This window comes from Erpetoichthys calabaricus, chromosome 2 (genome assembly GCF_900747795.2).
Source record: "Erpetoichthys calabaricus chromosome 2, fErpCal1.3, whole genome shotgun sequence".
In the NCBI taxonomy this organism is placed as follows: domain Eukaryota; kingdom Metazoa; phylum Chordata; class Cladistia; order Polypteriformes; family Polypteridae; genus Erpetoichthys; species Erpetoichthys calabaricus.
In genome coordinates, this window is record NC_041395.2 from 38,003,924 (window position 1) to 38,027,277 (window position 23,354).

General features: G+C 39.5%; 1 protein-coding gene across 1 annotated transcript in view; it reads right to left on the bottom strand.

Moving 5' to 3' along the window:
- The window catches only part of ripk3 (receptor-interacting serine-threonine kinase 3), a 42,180-nt gene extending 21,261 nt beyond the window's left edge, over positions 1 to 20,919 (bottom strand). The window contains exon 1 of the mRNA XM_051922335.1: positions 20,763 to 20,919. The gene's annotated coding sequence lies outside the window, so the exon portion shown is untranslated. The remainder of the gene's footprint in view (positions 1 to 20,762) is intronic.
- Between the last annotated feature and the right edge of the window lie 2,435 nt (positions 20,920 to 23,354).

Consider the following 23,354-nt stretch of genomic DNA (forward strand, 5'->3'; position numbering starts at 1 on the left):
AAAGACTAGTTTACAAAAATTGACCAAACCACTTGAAAAATACTGTAGGCCTTTGAAGTACAGTAATCCCTCCTCCATCGCGGGGGTTGCGTTCCAGAGCCACCCGCGAAATAAGAAAATCCGCGAAGTAGAAACCATATGTTTATATGGTTATTTTTATATTGTCATGCTTGAGTCACAGATTTGCGCAGAAACACAGGAGGTTGTAGAGAGACAGGAACGTTATTCAAACACTGCAAACAAACATTTGTCTCTTTTTCAAAAGTTTAAACTGTGCTCCATGACAAGACAGAGATGACAGTTCTGTCTCACAATTAAAAGAATGCAAACATATCTTCCTCTTCAAAGGAGTGCGCGTCAGGAGCACAGGCTGTCAGAAACAGAGAGGAAAGCAAACAAATCAATAGGGCTGTTTGGCTTTTAAGTATGCGAAGCACCGCCATTACAAAGCTGTTGAAGGCGGCAGCTCACACCCCCTCCGTCAGGAGCAGGGTGAGAGAGAGAGAGAGAGAGACAGAGAAAAACAAAACAGTGAAAAATCAATACGTGCCCTTTGAGCTTTTAAGTATGTGAAGCACCGTGCAGCATGTCGCTTCAGGAAGCAGCTGCACACAGAAGGTAGCAACGTGAAGATAATCTTTCAGCATTTTTAGACGAGCGTCCATATAGTCTAGGTGTGCAAACAGCCCCCCTGCTCACACCCCCTACGTCAGGATCAGAGAAAGTCAGCACAAGAGAGACAGAGAAAAGTAAGTTGGGTAGCTTCTCAGCCATCTGCCAATAGCGTCCCTTGTATGAAATCAACTGGGCAAACCAACTGAGGAAGCATGTACCAGAAATTAAAAGACCCAGTGTCCTCAGAAATCCGCGAACCAGCAAAAAATCTGCGATATATATTTAAATATGCTTACATATAAAATCCGCGATAGAGTGAAGCCGCGAAAGGCAAAGCGCGATATAGCGAGGGATCACTGTATACCCTTAAACCACCCTAAGCACAAGAATACTTAACATTATCTCAGCTACAAAAAGAATCAAGCATCAAAACCATTAGCAACTAGGAAAAATTTCAGCTGAACGTGGGCATCTCATTTCACCAGCTAGGAGCTACATATGGAGAGTCTGGATTGGGATTTAATTCCACATGGAGGTAGTATCTTCTGCTGTGGCTTTGCATTACTTGCTAGCGCACATGCCAGTAAATACTGTAGCTGCAGTATTCAAGGAGCATTGTCATCACTTCCTTTAAAAGAATTTTAGTTCAATACTCCATCACATACTGCGTAACCTTACGGATGTTAGAATTAGTTGGTCATTGGTCACTTACACAAGATTATTAGCACCTATGAATATGATAATGTGCTGAGCTTTTCTGAGATGCTATGCAGAATTAAAGGAGTTTCTGAAATTATAAGACGCTCAGTTTTCAACAGGTTGAGATGAAGATGGTACTCCTTCATCAAGGTTGAGATGGCTAGAATCTCTTCTTGTCTCAGTGACAAGACTGAGTTGCCTTCAGTTGACTACTTCTTTAAATGCATGCCAAATGCTACGGTCATCTGCAACAGGGAAAGATGATGCCTGCCTTGGAGGCAGAGTTTCAAAGAAAAAGCCATATGAGAAACTAGCAAATAGTAAGGAAATGGTTAAAATGGATAAAAGAACAAATGCCTTGGACAGAAGATGACTGGAAAAGTATATTATGCTCAGTACCCTGCAGTCACCTTTTCTCTGTTGCAGATGACAATGGCATTTGACAGTGAGTACAACAACTGAGGCCCTGCAAGTCATTTATTTCTTATACTACAAACTCTGATGTCCTTCTCCTCTTTTTCATTTGTGTATCTTGGCCGACCCTTTCTTTTTCTACCTAGTTCGATCCAGTTTGCCAGTAATAGACACCTTTGTACAGTATGAAATCTTCAGTTTCTTGGCAATCTGTCTCATGGAATAACCTTCATTCTACCGAAAACAACAGATAGACACGTTTCTTGAGAAAACTGATTAATTTTGGCCATTTTTGAACTCGGAACTGAACTTTAGGAATGCTAGTACCATAAAACAAAATCTGGAGTTGTCTCCCCTAGACTTTCTCATATACTCATATGGGGATGGATATTTGAGGAGTAAACCGCAAGACAATTATATATTTTTATATTATGTACATTAAAGAATCAACAACAAATCAAAATAATAATATATTGAACAAATATTACAAAAGTAAAGCTGAATAAATCGGACACTGCAGCTATATGAATAAAAGGTAATGTACCACTTCCGGTTAACAGAAATAGCCCAAAAGTTGATAGAAATCTATGTTTTGTATCTAATACTTGTTTGTAAAATTTGCTTGACCTAAGTGAAAGCATACTCAGGTTAATGTGTATACATACATACACACACACACAGATGGTACACAAAAATGGTATTTTTGGACTCGGGGAGGTCTAAAACATCGAGATTCATTAAAATCTCAAAATGGAATTTTAGGAGGATTACAATACTTCCCCTATACTTCGTATACAAGAAAGTAACTAGTAAACAAGACCATGGGTTTGAGAGATGCTAATAATATTAGAAAGGTTTCTCTAATAAACAATTAGCATTACCACCATGACTAATTAAGCATAAGCTAAGGGAGTTGACCATTAGGACATGGAAGGAATGGCTCCTGAAAATGGGGCTTTGTAGCCATATGTGAATAATAATTTAACAAATCAGTAATTTTAAGCAGTTATAGCCTTTACAAACACAAGTTAATGCCTTGACTATATTGTTAAATCATCTTAATGGTATCTTGGGGGAAAAAAATCATACATTTCTATCAAAAATATGAAAATTTCTGGGTGATCCCAAACTTTTGGCTGATACTGTATTTTGGAGGAGTACCATAAATTGTGGATTTGGAGTCAGAGTTGAAGGTTTTTTGTACTAACTCCACAGCCTTGAAAAACACAGAGTTTAGTACTATTTGCTTCGCCAGTGGAAAAAAACATCAATTTAAATTAAAAAAACAAAATGTAAGTGTTAGCTGGCATCTCTGTATCCTCATAAAGAGTGATATTTAGGGACTTTTTGTGCACTGGCCATCTCACACACACAAACACATAAAGACACACAGTAATTTTAATCAAAGCAATCACAAGAGGACTGAAAATGCCATTGACCCTTGCTGAAGTCACCAAACCTTAAAACCAGTCAAAGCTGCGAGGGTCTTTCAAACACATTCACTAAAACATTTGACACTTGAAAACTCAGCTTTTTATAAAAATAGCATTGCCTGCATGCACAAACCTAATCAAAGAGAAAGCAGACCTGCTGGTACCTCATGCTGCCTGTAACACTTATAAGAAACCATGACAAGTATCACTCATTATTGCTCAAAGATGTTAAATGTAGTAATTAATCAATTCCTCACAAAACAAAAATATGCTGTCAGTGGAAGATAGATTGGGGGTGCAGGACATAATTTGATACTTTGCTCCACAGGAACACTTGTTAAATTTAATACAGTAGCTGGCCTACTGAATAACATACAGAACTAAACTAAATTTACCCCACCCCACCCCCCCATATGTACCTGCAGCACAAATGTAATTAATATTGAATATTGTCATAATATTGAATTTTTCACAGCCCCTTTGTTTTATGCATTGTTTTTCATGATGGCATCCACCTACGATGAAGAGTGGCTATGGATATGAGTGTTAGTTCGAGGTGGCTAAAATAAGCATTAGTAATATTGTAAAGGCTGTAAAAACTGTGATTTTAAATGTTACAAAAGCAAAAATCAAAAATAAGAATTATTTTCCATTGTCTTTCACTATAAAGAAATCCAGCTTTTGTTTGCTACAATGGACAACTTAACAGTTGTAAATTAAAGCAGCAGTAAGTCAGGGACCTCAGGTTTAACAATGAACCGGATTGAGAAGCAGAAAGGTACTTGTTGGGAACCAGAGAATTAATTAAAAAAATAATCATAATTAAAAAAACTATTATTATTGTAATTTTAGAACCAAAAGCAGAAAGTGGAGTAGAAAAATATGTCCAAAAATGCATTGTGAAGGGTGCGTTTACCTTATCCATTTTTCTGATGAATCGATGATGCACGCTAACCAATCAAAAATACATTAGGCCCTGTCAGAAGAAATAATGGAAGTGGTGTGCCAAAAGGCATCTATAAAACACCACTAAAATTAGTGCAATCTAAAACAGCCATTCTATTTCATTCGAATGTCAGTTTTGCTTTCAAATAACTTGTTTTTTTAGACTTTGGACTTAAAGTCAAATCATGGCATTCATTCTGGTAGCCCTAACTATCTGTCTCAGGTGTTTCTTTGTGATTGAAGTACAATATGGAAAACAAATAAAAGAAAGAACTCTGCACCTAATCCACTGCTGCTCATTAATGTGCTTTCTTCTAGAAAAAAAAACTGCCAAGTCCCCTGCTTCCACTCCTCCTTTATTTTGAAAAGACTTATTTCTGAACGGCACATTTCCAAATGACTCTTTTAATGCCAGTGCTCTTTATTTTAGAATACCTCTTTCCAAGATGGCTTTGTCACTTGTCAATTAAAACTAACAGGCTGAACCTGTTGCTATTGGTTAATCCTTTGCTGTCAATTAATTTGCCCGATTGTAGAAGGGAAGTTACCAAATTGGCCTAATAAAAGGAAAGTGTCGTTGTGTCAGTGTCTCTGTCATTTCAAAAGATAGCAAATCACAAATATCTTTAGTAATAACGTTCATTGTATTTGTCATTCCAACAGATTGAGCATCACAAATATTAACACTGCTTTAATGAGTCCCATACCAAATGACATAACAGAGATAGCACTGCATGGTACACTGCAAACCTTAATGATCTACATTGATTACTTAGATTTCAATCCATTTTAGACACGTAGCACTACTAGTATTTAAATATTGCTGTACTTTTGCATGTGATTAATTCACAATTGCCATTTTAATTTAGTTCATTTTAGCTCAAACTATATTCCATAAATATGAAGTCCAACCGAAATCACCCGGAATTGCTACAAACTAAATGCAGTATGTAAATAAATTATTATTAGTAGTAGTTGCTACTGTGTTCATAAGAATTACTTATGTACACTGTGAAATCACTTCAGTTTTTTTTAATCCAGCAGCTCCTGACTCTCCAGTATGAGAAAACCCCGACTTATGATACACCACCCAACACATCTTGATGTTTAGTTATTAAGTCATTTTTAAACCATATTTTGCACAGAAAAATACATTCTTGTGATAAATAGTAAACCAATTGATGTCTTCAGCAAAAATTATCATGCCACATCAACCAATCTCCACTTCACAAAACTTTGAAAAAGTGGGGCTCCGTAATATAGGCATGTGGAGTATCATTTCACCCTGTTTCAAGGTTGCTTGATCAGCAAAATCCACCAAAATATTTTTCGCAGTGAATATGCTGTGTTCACCAGTGACCTTATTTGTGAAATAGAAGTGAAAATCCCACACCAAGCACCCTGAGATGCTTTGCAAGGCCAGTGTGACATCACAGAGCTGTAGCAGCCATGAACAGAACTTTTACGCATATTTACTGTAATGCTAGACATGCACAGTGTGATTTTTAGAAATCATGGGCAAGCACTCACATTGCACAACAGAGTCACCAATCATATAAGTGTTCAAACTGTGCAAGCACGTTCAGTCTGATTGACATGCCACAGCATGGGTGTGAAGACTAAGTGTACCATGGCACGGATGAAAAGTTTTACCCATTCAGAAAACGGGCACAGGCTTCTCAACATGTTAACAAAAAAACAGGTGCCTATTGCCATTTTATGCTCTGAATGTATAAAGAAAAGAAAAGAAAAAGACATAACTGGACAAGCTGATGGTTGAGGTGTAGACAATATGGTCTATTTTACACAAAGAATTGAAGGTACGCAGTCCAAGTAATTTACCGTTGTGTGCGTTTATTTCAGTAGAGGTTTCCTAAGATGCTTCTATCATTGGCAAGTTTAGTTCTATGTGAGATGCTATAGAACATTTAGATTTTTGAAACCAAAATTGTGAAAATGAGTATGACAACAGCAATATCCAATGTACATTATACTATGATTGATGCACAATGACATTTTATAGCGGCATCAGAAAATCAGCTTGTTGCCAAATTGGATGTCATTGTGTTGTAAAAACACAAGAAAAACGAAATCTGGTTTTAGATGCTGAGATGCACGGTTTCTGTATGTCCCCCATCCACCAAAGTGAACACTCGCAGTTGTTTCAACCTCCCAAATCCACATTTAAGACATTGATTGCTGTATGTGGGTCATCAGTAAACTTAAAAAAGGTAAAAATGGGTCCCGAAGCCACAAAGATTAAGAAACATTGCCAGACTGATACCCCACGTGCATTTAAAAAATATAAATAAAAAAGTTTAAGTATTGTCATTTGAGGGACAGATTAGCAGACTATAATGAGACCATTAGGTGAACTGCCACTGGATACATAACATTGATCCCTGCTGGCAGCAGTGCACCACATGACTAATATACTGTACATACGTAATTATCCATGTGGGCAGCTGCACTGTCAAAACAAACCTTAAAGGAACCCCACCCCTCCACTCATCAGAAAACAAAGGGCACAATGTGAAATAATAAACACAAGAAACACTATTACTATTTACAAGACATTTCTTGCTTCACACTTTTTTCATCAAGAAGAATCTGCAAAAATACATGGGGGAAAATAAAAAAAAAAAAAAAAAGATGGTTCTTGTAATTTCTCAGTTGGAACCCTCCACCGGTGTCCTTGACCCAGTACCAACAGGCTTTTTTTAAAGAAGTCTGTGATGTCCTTACTAATGGTGTACAGTGATCCCTCGCTATATCGCGCTTCGCCTTTCGCGGCTTCACTCTATCGCGGATTTTATATGTAAGCATATTTAAATATATGTCGCGGATTTTTTGCTGGTTCGCGGATTTCTGAGGACAATAGGTCTTTTAATTTCTGGTACATGCTTCCTCAGTTGGTTTGCCCAGTTGATTTCATACAAGGGACGCTATTGGCAGATGGCTGAGAAGCTACCCAACTTACTTTTCTCTTTCTCTCTCTCTCTCTCTTGCGCTTTCTGTGATCCTGACGTAGGGGGTGTGAGCAGGGGGGCTGTTCGCACACCTAGACGATACGGACTCTCGTCTAAAAATGCTGAAACATTATCTTCACGTTGCTACATTCTGTGCAGCTGCTTAGTGAAGCCACGGTGCTTCGCATACTTAAAAGCTCGAAGGGCACGTATTGATTTTTGCATGTTTGTTTTTCTCTGTCTCTCTATCTCTCTCTTTGTCTGCTCCTGACGGAGGGGGTGTGAGCTGCCGCCTTCAACAGCTTTGTGCCGCGGTGCTTCGCATACTTAAAAGCCAAACAGCACTATTGATTTGTTTGTTCTCTCTGTCTTTATGACAGTCTGTGCTCCTGACGCACACTCCTTTGAAAAGGAAGATATGTTTGCATTCTTTTAATTGTGAGACAGAACTGTCATCTCTGTCTTGTCATGGAGCACAGTTTAAACTTTTGAAAAAGAGACAAATGTTTGTTTGCAGTGTTTGAATAACGTTCCTGTCTCTCTACAACCTCCTGTGTTTCTGCGCAAATCTGTGACCAAGCATGACAATATAAAAATAACCATATAAACATATGGTTTCTACTTCGCGGATTTTCTTATTTCGCGGGTGGCTCTGGAACGCAACCCCCGCGATGGAGGAGGGATTACTGTACTTGACATAGTGAACTATTCATTAGATACGGGAGTCTTCCCTGACTGTCTAAAGACTGCAGTTGTTAAACCCCTGCTCAAGAAAGTAATCTCCACTCCACTGTTTTTAGCAATTTTAGACCAATTTCTAACCTGCCATTCTTAAGAAAATTCTAGAAAAGTCTGTCATTAAGCAGCTTAATGGTTAGTTGAATAAGCATTATATTCTTGAGTAGTTTCAATCACATTTTAGAACAAACATAGTACAGAAACTGTGCTTGTTAAAAGTAGTAAATAATCTGTGAATTAATGCGGACATAGGCCATATATCTGTTCTTGTTCTCTTAGACTTTAATGCAGCATTTGATCCCACAGACCACACTATTGTCATAAATCGCCTTAGGCAGTGGATGGGCCTCCCTGGCAGTGTCTTAAATTGGTTTCAGTCTTACTTAACAGGTAGCAAATTCATTAGTTGTGGTGATTGTACTTTGGAGAAACGTGATACTGCATATGGTGTACCACAAGGATCTATTCTGGGTCTGCTGCTCTTTTCAATCAACATGCTTCCATTAGGTCAGATTATCTCAAAGTACAAGGTGAGCTACCACAGTTAGGCAGATGACACACAGCTGTATTTATCTATTGCACCTGATGACACTGATGCTGTTGGCTCTCTGATCCAATGTCTTAGCAGTACAGTCGACCCTTGATATACGACCGGCCTGACATGCGAACAACTTGCTTTACGACCAAAATTTTTGTTTTGAATTACAACCAACATCTTGTGTTACGACCCGAATGCGGTCACGTGTATCCGCTTGTGCGATTGTAAACAAACAGCCAAGAGCGTTTGTAAGTGTCAGTCGGAGCCCAGATACATGTGTTTGTGGACGTAATTTCGGTCAGTGCAGTGATTTATAGAATTTATTTCGATAATTGCTAAGGAAGGAAGCGAAGGTAAAGAAAGCGATCACAATCGAAACGAAGAAGGAAATTGTGTGGAAATATGAGAGTGGTGTTCGTGTGACCGATCTCGCTAATATGTACAGCATGTCGAAATCCACCATCTTGACAATTTTACAAAGAAAAGATTTGTATAAGGAAACTCCTTCCAAACAATACCCACCTTCCATTTCATTCTCCTCCTCCTCCCTTCCTGCAAGCCAAAGATGTCAACTTAAATGGTGTCTACAGTATGAAATTGTTGTTTCTGGTAGGCTAGGCACTTTTTGGTTAGTACATTAGAAAAAGTATTGGTGTTTCTGGTAAATTATGCACATTATACAACCCTTTTCTATTAAAAAAAGTTAAGTAAGTGTTGCTGTGGGCGGTTCGGAACACATTAAGGGCATTTCCATTATTTCTTATGGGAAAAATAGTCTTGACTTACAACCAACTTGAGTTACAACCAGCCCTCGCGAACGAATTGAGTTTGTAAGTCAAGGGTCCACTGTATTTCCAATTGGATAAGTAGACTTTTCCAAACTAAATAAGGAAAAAACAGAAATCTTAGTGATTGATAAACATGGTATAGCAAGGATACTAGAAATAAAATTGATCCCTTAGCTTTAAAAATTAAGGCGGAGGTAAAGAATTTAGAGGTAACCATTAACTCTATACTAAACTTTAAATCACACATTAACCAGATTACTAAGACTGCATTTTTTTCATTTAAGAAACAGTAAAAGTTAGACCTCTTATACCTTGACATGACGCTGAAAAATTAAGTCACGCTTTTCTTTTTTAGTCAACTAGATTACTATTATCCATATTACTAAACGAGAATGGTAAACCGGATGGACGCAGAGACTTCCGGCCATGGGCCGTGGACGCAAAAGACATACTGCTTTCGCGTATGTGGACAAATATTACATCGCATTGGAACAGTGCACCCTGAAACAAATCAAGAACGCAAATATGCACAAATCACGTTGGCACCTACAACGCACTTCTGAAACCGCGGAAGAAAAAATGTCTCAGCTCCAAAAACACATGTCACTCCTTATTCAAAATACCGGTCCCAATCACAGAAACATCGGTCTCCACTATGAAAATGAACAGTAACAATGCACGTGACATCCGTCTTGCCACACTATTAATTATAGATGAATGTACAATGGCATCCAGTCACTTACTCAACACCATTGATAAACTTTACAAACGTTCATGAATAATAATATTCCCTTTGGAGGAAAGGTACTTTTATTAGGAGGAGATTTTAGACAGTGCTTAGCTATTGCTCCACTTGCAATTCGCTCAGCTATTGTTCAGTCCACCTTAAAATACGCGGACAATTGGCATTGCGTTGATGAATAATAATATTCCCAATGGAGGAAAGGTACTTTTATTAGGAGCACATTTTAGACAGTACTTAGCTATGGCTCCACATACCATGCGCTCAGCTATTATTCAGTCCACCTTAAAATACGCGACGACGTCATACATAAACAACAACAGACCGAACTACAATACATATACAGGCGCGAGACCTGATTGGTGATAATACGAAGAAACGAACAGTCCGCATGTTAACAGTGAGTGCAATCCTCCTTATTACTTATCCATATTCCTAACGATAAAGATCAAACAAGTCATCAATTCACGATCACGGGTACAAAACTAGACGGCTCGAGTAACGGGACCACCTACAACGCGCTTCTAAAACCGCGGAACAAAAAATGTTACGCGGACAATTGGCATTGCTTTCAAAAGATACACTTGGTACAAAACATGCGATGTCCAGATCCCGAATATAACAATTGGTTATTACAACTAGGACATGGTACACTCACCAATACAGATGGACTTCACCCAGATATTATTACAATTCCTCAACCCTTTATCTGCGACGACTTACTTACGGAAATATTTGGAACAGCGGTCTCATTAGACCAAATACCCCTTTTAACAAAACGAACTATATTATGTCCAAAAAATATTAATGTTGATCACATTAATAACCAGGTCATTTCCTTACTTCCTGGAGAGGCACACCTCTTTCTAAGCTCTGACAAAGTTGACTCTGATGACGACAATGACCATCTTAATTTCCCCTTAGAATATTTGAACACTATTAACCCAGCCGGATTACCACAACACAGTCTTAGCCTTAAAAACGGAACAATAATCATGCTATTAAGAAACCTTAACACTAAACAGGGTTTATGCAATGGTACACGTTTAGTCGTCTACACCATGACACACAATGTTATTCAAGCAACAGTTCTTACAGGATCACATGCTAACAATACTGTTCTAATTCCTAGAATTGACCTTACAAGTTCTGACCTGGAATTACCTTTTACACTTAGACGGAAACAATTCCCCATTAAACCTGCCTTTGCCATGACCATCAACAAATCACAAGGACAAACCATGGACAAGGTTGGCATCTACCTATCTGAGCCCGTTTTTGGACATGGACAACTTTATGTGGCCTTCTCACAAGTTCCACGTTCATCTGACGTTAAAGTTAAGCTCATAAATGCTCCATGGCAAGGAAAACTCATTCAAGGACAAGACACCATCTTTACTACTAATGTTGTTTACAAAGAAATTTTCCAATAAACCTTTACACTGTGCCAAACACTTTATTGTTTGCTTCCAATCTGCATCATCTACACCTTCACACTATGCTATATCTCATTCATACATCTCACTCTTTGTAATTTCCCAACACCAGGGGTTGGCGAGCGAAGCGAGCAGGGGGCGGAGCCCCCTAGTGCACTCCTAACAGGACTACCTAAGAAAGACATCAATCATTTGCAATTAGTGCAGAATGCAGCAGCCAGAATCTTAACTAGAAAACGAAAATCTGAGTACATCTCACCAGTTTTAGTGTTGTTTCTTCATCACGTAAAACACTTTGAGCTACATTATTTGTATGAAAATGTGCTATATAAATAAATGTTGTTGTTGTTGTTGTCACATTGGTTACCAGTGCCGTTCAGAATCAACTTTAAAATACTAACCAATGGTATATAAAGCCTTAAATAATTTTGCTCTGTCTTATATTTTGGAATGCCTGTCCCCCTACACTCAAGTCATAACCTTAGATCTTCTAATGGTGGTCTGCTTATAATTCCGAGATCCAACCTTTAAAGAAGTGATGAGGTGGCCTTTTGCTGTTATGCACCTAAAATCTGGAATACTGTATCTGTAGAAATTCACCAGGCTAATACTGTGGAACATTTTAAAAAACTGCTAAAAGCCCATTATTTGAATTTGGCTTTTTCATAGCTACTTTTCAGTTGTATTCCTAATAGACTATATGAGCATAGAATTATCATATTCTTCAAGGATCCGCAATCTGTACTAATCCCCAATATTTTCTGCTGCTTTTTCTGGTTCTTCTGTGGTGGCAATCTGCATCACCACCACCACCTGATCAAGGCACCGTGCAGCCCTAAGATGATAGAATGAAGGCGGTGTCTCAGCTGTCCAAGAGACTATCTTCATCAAATCCTATCATGAAGCATGAAAACCAAAGGGACTGATTTAGGAACATTTATATCAGGTAGAATGCCCAGTGGGGGCTGGGAGGTCTTTTAGCCTTAGAGCCCCTGCAGATTTTGTTGTTTTTTTTTTTTTTTCTTTTCTGTCCTCCCGGCCATCTGACCGTACCTTGCTTTGTTGTTACTTATGCTTTAATATTATTGCCTAATCTTGTTTTTCTTTTCTTGTAGCTTTTTTGTTATCTTGGAAAGCACTTTGAGCTACACTGCTTTATGAAAATGCACAATATAAATAAATGATGTTGTCATCGATCCCACTACACCCAGAGCCGCAATATCAAACAACGTAACAAACCAGTCCCACATAGCCATTTTGTGGCATACCCAAAGTGTGCCGTCCCAAGACTGGAACTCTGTGAACGCAATGAGATACGTTTTATTTTCTTATTGCTAGCTTTGTTTGTGGTATTTGTTCCATATGCATCGTTTGCTGTTTGAGACACAAGTGGCATAGTGGTTACCATTGCTGCCTCACAGTTCAGATTACATACTGGCCTAGGCCACAAAATTTGGTCAAGCATAGCTGCCAGACATTTCCCTACCCCCCAGGGACACTTAAAAGCCCTCCAAAAAGCCACTACCAATAGGCTAAAAATGACAAATTTCTAACATTTCCATGATGGGTATTGTTTTAGACCATTTCAAGGTCAGTGATTACAAGTATGATGTTACTTTTAGGATCTAGCCCACTACGGGTATTTATCCGAGGGTGAAAAATTACAAATTTGTACCATGATTGAGAATATTTGGACTTTAAACATTTAAATTGGAGCATACATTTTAATATTTCCGATATTTAATATAACTATTCTGGTTTATTATGGATTTTTACCTCCTGAAGTTAATCGTTACATTTCTATGAACACTCTGAATTAGGGCGACTTATGCAAATTCAGACCTGTTTTTTATTAATTTTTTCCCAGCTAAGCAGATTTTGTCTCTTTGAGGCTAGAGGACAATCACTTTTATATAAAATGAGGCACTGTGACTCAATGGAATAAGATGATGCCTGTGTCCCTGTCTCACAAATGGCTCAACATAATAAATATTGCATCATAATGATCTGTAAGTGCTTAATCCTTATGATAATTTTTATTTAGCAGACATTTTCAAAGCAACCGAAATTATGTAAAATGATTTTGAGTGTCTACCAGGAAAGTATAAAGTTAATAAAGAATACACATCACCATTTTCAAGATGACCTTATGGGCTCGTTTATACTTCACGCTCAGAACGCGTACGCGCCCGCAACATGGCTGCCGCGCGTTCTCAGCGTTCATTTGATGCGTCCTCTGAGTAGGTCCTCAGAAATTAACGCGACGCATGTTCAAGTTGCAGTACCAGCAAAAAGTCGGGGGGCACAGTGTACTAAAAGTTGGAATGTGACGTCAGAGTCTCTGTTTACCATCTACATGTGACAGAAAGCTTTGCGGATCCTACGAGATCGGTGTGTGCACTTCGATGTTTGATGAATGGTTCGATGTCGTGAAGCAAAATGCTGACATACAGATGTATTTGTGGTGCTTTTATATTCAAGCGTCAGATATTCACGATAGTAATGACACGGTACATTTTAAAAGTCTCACATACCGTGTTGTGTGCTTTTTTTTTTTTTAGGGCTTCCATCCGGTCCCGACAGCAGCAGATCGCCAGCTATAGATCGCCACATCGAGCACATTAAATGTATGATATTCTAACTCTCCGCACATTTAGAATCCTTAGGATTTATACTTGATATCACTTTCATGATGAAATGCATTAAAGTGTGTATGTTATATGTTACAGATAAATCAGTAATTTTGTTTAAATAATGAATACTGTTAATAATTACACACATGGGGGTTACATGGTGGCGGAGCGCTAGCACTGCTGTCTTGCAGGGAGTCACATCGCTGGTATTCCCTGCCTGGAGTTTCCATGTTTTCCTGCTGGGTTTCCACAGTGTGCTCCGGTTTCCTTCCAAAGATATGCAGATTTGGTCACACCAAATTTACACTAGTGTATGTGTGTGCTTCTATTCACCTTGCAATGAGCTGATGCCCCATCTAGGGATTGTTTCTGCCTCGTGCCCAATGCTAGCTGAAATGGACAAATCCCTGGACTGATGGATTTAATCATTAAACATCCTTTTCAGAGATATTGCAGTAAGGTGTCATCGGAATTTAATGGGTGTTCAAGGCAATTCACAACACAGCGAAACCAAACCTGTTCTCACCGTGATATCATCTCGCACTGCCACCTGGTGGATTCCTTCAGATTTACGCAAAGTACACGTACAAGTATAAACAGTAAAACACTTGCGTAGCAGGAGCTTCCGCTGCAGCATGCGTTGCGTGAAGTATAAATCCGGCCTAAGGAGGACAGAATGCGGACAGAAAAATAAATATGTAGCTGGTGCACAGTAGAGAGACTGTGTGGACCCCAACTTAATTATTTTGTAACACTGAACACCAATTGGATTCTGCAAGTGGAGCCAGCAGTCAATGAAGAACAGCCAGAATTTAACCAATTGGGGTCTATTTTTCTACTTTACAGATGACAATGTCTTCTGGTTCATAAACAGCATTAGCTCACAGACTCTTAGTAAAAAGCTGTCTAGCATTAAAATCATTATCAAGACAAACAGCACATTCCTTGTGGATTACTTAATAACAAGCATATGCCTGCAAGGAATATTCAGATTAGCTTTTTTTGGTTTCTTGGTTTGACTGGATGAGCCTGTAAACAGTTTATTTGCACCACATATGGAGAATGGACTAATGTGAGTAAACTGACCTTTACTTTGAGAAAAAAATTGGGTTGACTAACTGTCGCCCTCTACTCTCTTATTTGAGCTTTTCTTGCTGTACTCTCTTTTTCTGGAACACAGAATCTGAATGACATTTCAATTAAGCAAAACAAAGACATGCCTAACATTGTCTAACAAGCATGTGGATTGTAAGCTCCAATTTAAGTTCGAGAAAACCGGCCTGATCCATTCTGGTGTTGGAGTTTAAATTGCAAATGTTGGCAAAAAAAAACAAAAAAACTCAGTTTCTAAATCACACGCAAGTTATTCTTTTAAATGTATTTTTAAAATCTTGCCAATAAATATTGATAAAATTATGTTCTAAATTTTTGAGGCCTCCTGCCAGTCACAGAGCCTTGGAATTGTCCCTCCATTGCTGCACCCCTGTTGACCACCCGCATCTCTGTCTGGTATGAGGACTGTACTGCCTCAGACTGGATTACCCTGCAGAGTGTAGAAAGTGGCTGACAAAATCTTTGGGAGAATTCTCTCTCTCATACGCTGCCACAACAGGGCCACCAACATTATCAGAGACCACATTCACCCCAAAATGGACTGGAGAATACAGTGCTAGTCTGTTAATACTGTAATGACTCGCATGCATGGATGTGAGAAGTAGCCTCAGCTCAGGTACTGTACCCTCCCGTCAGTTTTGTGCCATGCTGCAACCGTTGCACGACTGCTGACTCCCTGATCTTGCAGCCTTGAGAATCCACTAAAATTGCAATAAGGCAATGTCCTCCTGTTTCTCTCTCCCTCTGCTAATTTAGTCAACGTCCTCCTGCCCTCTCTCTATCAACCTGTTAATTATAACACCCTGCTACAAACACCTAGTATTCCTTTCTGCTCTTGTCAGTTTACAGCTCTCCTATCTCCCCTCATTCAGATTATTTCCGTTCAGCAGATGTATCCACCCTGTCATAATTTCTATAATCACTGTCTGCCATCTGCCCAGTGTCACATTGCCCCTTATGCGGTTCCTCGCCCCTGAGGTAACAAATAATCCTGGTAGCTAAGACTGATGGGTTGATCTTCTAGGGATCAGGGGCCTCATGTATAAACGGTGCGTACGTACAGAAATGTTGCATACGAACGTTTCCACGCTCAAATCGCGATGTATAAAACCTAAACTTGGCGTAAAGCCACGCACATTTCCACGGTAACTCATACCTTGGCGTACGCAATTTCTCTGCTCGGTTTTGCAGACTGGCGGCACCCAGCGTCAAAGCAGTGCTACTGTTCCTGTTTGGTCACCATTTCTTTCTTAGCTCCACATTCCTGACGCGGCTTTATAAATACACTGAAACTAACTGCATATTGCTTATTAGTGTAATGCATCTGATTGTAATTAACCTGCAGCAATATAATGGTCCAGGGAATAGCCATAGTATTCCAAATACCATAACTGCTTTAGCGTTGTAACTCTCACTGCATCTTCTTCTTCTTTCAGCTGCTCCCGTTAGGTGTTGCCACAGCAGATCATCTTTTTCCATATTACTCTCACTGCACCACTCAGAGTATTTATATCACTGTATCTGAGTGGGGAATCACAGCAGCAGCTGATCGGAAAGAGAATTATCGGTATACAGCATGAAGCAGACGCTGCCTGAGCCAAGGCAAAACGCTTCAGAGACTTCCCTGTACGGACTTCGCGGTTTAGAAAAAGTTTCATCCCAAGAACTATAAACGCACTCAATCAGTCCATCAAGTGCTCCTTGTAGAACTGTTTGTACTTATAAGTACAATTACCTCACTGTAAACTTGCACTACAGTTATAATATTGCACAACCTGCGCCACTTTATGAAGCGCGTATTTACATATGATGACGATATCATTTTTAAGATGAAATGCAGCAAAATATGTTGATTATATTATACAAATAAAACTTTAACTTCATTTAAATAATCTTTATTGTTAATAATTAAACATGTGAGGACACGGTGCTGCAGCACTAGCTAGTTCAGGGATTGTTCCTGCATTGCGTTGTATTCTTGCTGGTGCTGACGCGACACTGGAAGGATAGAAGGATATAATAATTAAACATGTACTACGAAGATATTTCAATGTTCCTTAGAAGTTTTGAAGAATCAGCGTTTTAAGCTTACAGATGGCTTCACGTCTATATAGCTGATTGTGTGGCGATTGGGTATTTGGAGAAAGAAAAGTAAGGACAGGAATTGGAGGTTAGTACGTTTGAAAGAGACAGTACTTCTGTAATAAATTATTTCATCAAAGGTCACGCATGGTGCAGCAAGCCTCTTGCATGAGACATGAACAAGCACTGCGCCACCGTGTTCCCATGTTTAATATCTTTTTCATGATGATAGGAATGAAAGCATGTTATCACGTATACATCTCAGTATTTTAATTATTCAGAGAGCTGTAATATCACGAATGTAATGGATTATGTGTCCTGTCGGAAAAAGAGAAAGCCCGTTTAAGAAGCAGGTAGTGATTCACACATGTAGAGCACATAGAAGATCAAATACAGAACAAAGCATTTAATGTGCCACTTTAGTTACAATGGGATTTGAGAAACTAGTAAATTAAACGATTTTAAGATGAAGTTTATGATGTTCTACTTTAATGGCAAAATAAACTACGTGATTAAAGTGGAAATTTCGAGATTAAAGTTGACATTTCGTGCTTTTTTCCCCACTCTGTGCCTATTTTTTTGTCTGTACCCTAATAAGCTTTCATAGGACAGTCAGACGGTGGGCTACGACTCGCCTTTTCACGGCGACTTTGATATGTGATTTCTTTTTTATTTCGGGCACTGTGTGACTTTGTGAACTTGAGCCTTCGAGGATCTCCGACACTCTGTCACTCGATCAACTTCCTTTTGTTGATTATACCACTGTTTAAACCAACAAATAGTACGTTTTTCCTTTGCCTCCACTTGGTATTCACTGAAATTCTTGTATTTCCCCCCGTGCTTTTCCCATTGTCTTTTCACAGAAGGCTATTTATATTGATTTGCATATTCAAAGAGGCGTAATTCTGGGAGGAGTTGGGGCGGGACAGAAGGCGCGTGCACGTACGTTGCTTTTCACGCTGATCAGGATTTATGTAGTGGAAGAACCTGAAAGTTTGCGGACATACAGATTCATCTGGATTTTTCTGTGCGTACATACATTCCCGCTTTTGTGCTTACGCCATGTTATAGTGTGAGTTCTATGCATGGCGTTATACATGAGGCCCCAGGGCATAGAGAGGACTTTCTGTAATTGATGATGGTTCAGCAGAAAGAGCAGGGAACGGTGAGGGCAACAGATCCTGGTTGGTGGGCAAAGCAATGGATGGTCATGAGGCAGGGCAATCTATAGCTCTCTTTGAAGTGGGAGCAGGGGCAGCTACTGCACTACCTCAGTATGGTCCTGATGTAAAAAGACTCTTCAGCCTAGGGAAGTCATTTTAACCCAATAAACAACTTTCCCCACACAATCAAAGACTCGGCAAGGTCCAACACAGAGACTGTCTAATTTTGGGCACCAGCCTCTTCTCCTCTGTCCACAGACGATTCTCCTACTTCCCTTGGCATGGACATCACAGTGTCATTTTTGTTAATTCTCTGCAGCCTGAAATTTGTACCTGGCTGGCAGACATATTCTGTACCCAAGGTGGTTGTTGGGGCAGCAGAAGGAAGCCCAAAAACAACGTCTGGCAGAATTCTAACTTCATGTCCTAACATTAACAGTGCTGGAGCACACCCTGTTGACTCTTGCACTGTAGAATGGAAAGCCATCACTGTCATCATTAGTTGCTGGCTGGTGACTAGTGTTAGTTGGGTGGTGAGGGTCCAAATTAACCACTTAGGAACCACACAACTGTGGGTGGCAAGGGTGTTGTCCTGGTGTTCTTTCTATCGAGTCATAACTGCTGGAATACATAGTTCCACCCCAATCAGAATGTAGCTCAGTCGACACCCCAAACCTGCTGATAAGGCCATGGATTTAGGCATCAGCCAACACCACTGTCTTATGGTCTGGCAATGCATAGGCCTCAGACCATATTGTAAAATAGTCCATAACTACCTGGACATAGATAGATAGATAAATAGATATCTATTTATTAATCACAAGGGGAAATTCACACAAAAAAAAAAAAAACAGAACCGATGGAGCGTCTCACAGGGTACTGTTGCAATGGCACAGCACTGGCAACAGTCCTCCACATTCTGACAGCACTGTCTCCAGTAAAACATCTGGTGACGGCATTGTTTCTGTATCCCCTAAATATCCGCAACCAGAAGTATCATGCAGGCACTGCACCACCTTCTCTATAAGTTCCCTAAGAACTACAATCTGCTACCTCGATTCCCCCATCACAGGATCCTACCACATTTGCTTCAGCACTCCATTAATTATCGCTAAACTGTGCCATTGGGAGAATAGACCTTTAACAGTTGTGGCCTCCAATATAACATCTTCTAACATTGGACAAGCTTCTTTTTCCACCCAGTTTCTCACCAGCTACAACTTTGGGTTAGAATTTCTGCTCCCTCCACCTATGCTGTGTGCCACCTGCCCAGTTTTGTAATTCTCTGTTTAATCTTGTACTTATAGTTGTCACTTATTTTTGCCTTTTCTTGAACATTATTATGTGGGAGTGGGGTGATTTTGCCCTGCTGTGTGTGGATTTGAATAACGAAAAAAGGTTGGTAAATAAAAATTTAATTTATGGGGTATTTACCCGTGGCATTTGTCCCTTGTGGACGTTCATCCTCCACTAACCCAAATATTGTATGTTCAAAAACAGGCATTCACCACCACCTACGGTCTACATACTCAAAATGTAGCAGCATTTAAGGTGCAACAAAAAAACAGGAATAAACTGTAAATAAGTCGCCAATATTTGCCTCTTTGTCTGCCTTATTCCCAAATTGAGAAGCCATTTTACTCTTTTTGTTAAAACACAGTTCGTTAAAAGAATATACAAGTGTTTGATTATTCTACCAAAGACACAGAAACTAGCAGATTAATAAATAGTTTACAATTAATCTTTGACCAAGTCTAATGATAAGAAATTAAGGAGAGGCAGCAAAATATTTTGTGACAACTTCGTCTGTCCGGTTCTTCAGTTTTCATTTCCTTTGGTAACTCTGTTTAGCACTCGTTACTGTGAAGTATTTTATATAAATACATGCTAACGTTTCTGGTGTTGTCATAAAAAATTACAATACTTTGCATAGCCTACTCGGACTATGGTTTTAACAGTATTTTTCGCTATTATGTTTCTTGTAAGTCTCATCGGCTGGTTTTAAAGCTCTCTCCAAAATGGGTTGGCCGTTTGGGAAGCCTCGGGAAAACGGATTTTAATGAAATTTGTCTTGTATTCTAAGCAAACACACATTCAAACTAGACCGACTAAACCACACAGGCAGAGAATTTCCTCGAAAATGAATGAAACAACGAAATCCCAGGAGAGCAATAAACAGAAAGCGAAACACAAACAAAAACAACTTACCGGCATGGCCATGCCACTCCGAAAGTTGTGAGACTTTTCTTTCGACTCCAGGGAGAGGTTAGTGGCAGCGAGGCAAGTTTGTCAGTCCTGTATCCTGCATTTACCGTCTTATCATTTAAACCCTGACCGAACTCCACATCAGCATAACAATTCGGAATTTCCAGCCCGAGTTATAAGGCGGAAGTGAAACTAACCCCTAGCCTTCCCAAACAGCAGGACTCTAAAACAAGGTCACTAGGTACTCACAGCAAAAGAAATCCGAAAGAAGTGTCCGAGTCCGCCCGAAATCGGCAGCACGCCACGAATTTTGCTAGAAGTGTCGATACATAAATGTTTTAAAGTTCTGAGAATGCAAACCCATTAAAAGCAGCGTTTGCTACTCTGTGGTATTGCGGAATCTGAATGGGGGCAGAGCTCTGCGTCACTGCTCTGGCGAGGGGGGCGTGTCTCTATGCTAATCAGGCAGAGGGTTGAAAATCGGGGATTTGTCTCGAGTTCGATACAGTGCAATACATGAAAAAAAGGAGTCGTTTATAACATGTCGTGTCATTTTCTAACACGTTTAAACCAGAGCAGCTACCATACTTTCATACCGCTTCTGAGTCACTGGCTGAATTAACTTGGAGTAAGTTTATACAGTTATTAATCTTGTTAACTGTACAAGATCGTATTAAAATGTTCAGTTGTACAGGTTTTGTATTATTGCAGAAATAAGAGATGCAGTATAGTATTGAATATTATTTTTGTAATATCTGTGTTTTGGTGCCCTGTTACCGAATATACAAGTTACTGTATTTATCAATCATGCTATTTTTTATCATTAGGCTACAGTATATTTATCATTTATGCTGTTTATTTTTAAAGCCTAGCCCCCAAAACAGCGGGAACAGCCCTAAACGCTGACTGTCCTTTACTTAGCCACCTGAACCATTTATGCTATCGTTTATGCTATTTATTTATCATTGTGCTATATTTTGCTATTTATTTCTGTTTTTAAAGCGTAGCCCCCAGATCAGCAGAAGCATTTTTTTTTATAAGTACCACAGTAATAGAAATGTACCCAACAACATTGGCCAGGGTTAAGAAATATTTAAGAACGGTCTGCTAACACTACTCCTAAGTATGCCACTCACTCATTGACATCTATATAAATAGAATAGTAAGCTATCTGTTTGTTTGTGAATCACACAAAACGATCAAGCCAATTTTTGCACAAATTTGAATCTGAGTTGACGTTGGTCCAGCTTTAAGTATCGGCTATATGGTGTATCTGGGAGATTTCTGTTTCTATTGAAAAAGTAATTAAAATACATATGCCGTATATATTTAATTTTTTTACTTGTCACATTATTCCAACTTAGCATCTCATAACTATAACTTAGTATCTCATTTCGAGTTAGTATCTCGAAATTATGACTTACTATACAAGTTTGTCATTCGAAAAGGGTGTAGTGGTAGGAAACAGTCTTCAGTACTGTAGATTTGGTCACCCTTATGTGAGGGGAGTTTTGACATTCTAATAGATAAGTTACTGACTATAAAGTATCACATCAGTAGGTCTACAGAGGTTCTGAATTTACGTTTTCAGTATACTTTGCTCCACAGGGCAGTTTCAACCAGGGGTCTATTTGTACTGGCTGATATCACTGGCCCATGAATGTGGGTATTGCCCTCAGTGCTGATTGGCCCCCATTTAGCCAGCTGAGCCAATGCAGAATTTTGTTATTACCTGTGACTAAGTAGGCACTTTAACATCAAAGGTAACTTTTTAGCAGCAACCTTCCCCGGCTAGATCTCTGTTACACTGTCCACTAACCAAATATCAACCACTGTGGCCAAAGTACTTTTGATGCCCCTACTCTTACTATGCTTGGAGTTGTCGGAGCACAAGGTGCACTCAGACAATCAGACATAAGTATGGAAAAAAGTGTTGTCAGCATTAATCATTCCTGTCAACAGTGAACAGAAGGGAGAGTCTAGGTCGAATACAAAACATTAATTTAGGCCAGCATGTAAATGATGGGGCACCAGTGGAACTGGGATGCACCAAAAATTGAAGCATGTCTTCTGTTTGAAATGACAATGTTAGAGTATGTCTATACATTTAACAGTTTATTAATCTTGGTAATGTTATATGATCTTATTAAAGTGTTCATTATATGAAGTAAATATATAACAATAAAATGAAAAATATTATACAAGAGGACTTTACTCAGGTCGGGCGGCACGGTGGCGCAGTGGTAGCGCTGCTGCCTCGCAGTTAGGAGACCTGGGTTCGCTTCCCGGGTCCTCCCTGCGTGGAGTTTGCATGTTCTCCCCGTGTCTGCGTGGGTTTCCTCCGGGCGCTCCGGTTTCCTCCCAAAGTCCAAAGACATGCAGGTTAGGTGGATTGGCGATTCTAAATTGGCCCTAGTGTGTGCTTGGTGTGTGGGTGTGTTTGTGTGTGTCCTGCGGTAGGTTGGCACCCTGCCTGGGATTGGTTCCTGCCTTGTGCCCTGTGTTGGCTGGGATTGGCTCCAGCAGACCCCCGTGACCCTGTGTTCGGATTCAGCGGGTTGGAAAATGGATGGATGGATGGACTTTACTCAGGAATCTCAAAAAAGCATATTGACAAATATCTGTATTTCTCAGTTTCACTACTACCTACAGGGCATCCAGAGTGTTTCCTATAACTGTGTCTGCCCTTCTAATTAGTCTGTTGATTCGGTGGGCCTCTATTGAGGTGATATTACCTGCCACCACACCACAGCATTGAAAATTGTACCGGCCATCACAGAGTTGTAGAAGATGTGAAAGATGTCACTTCCTACATTAAATGAATGTAGTCTCCTAATAACA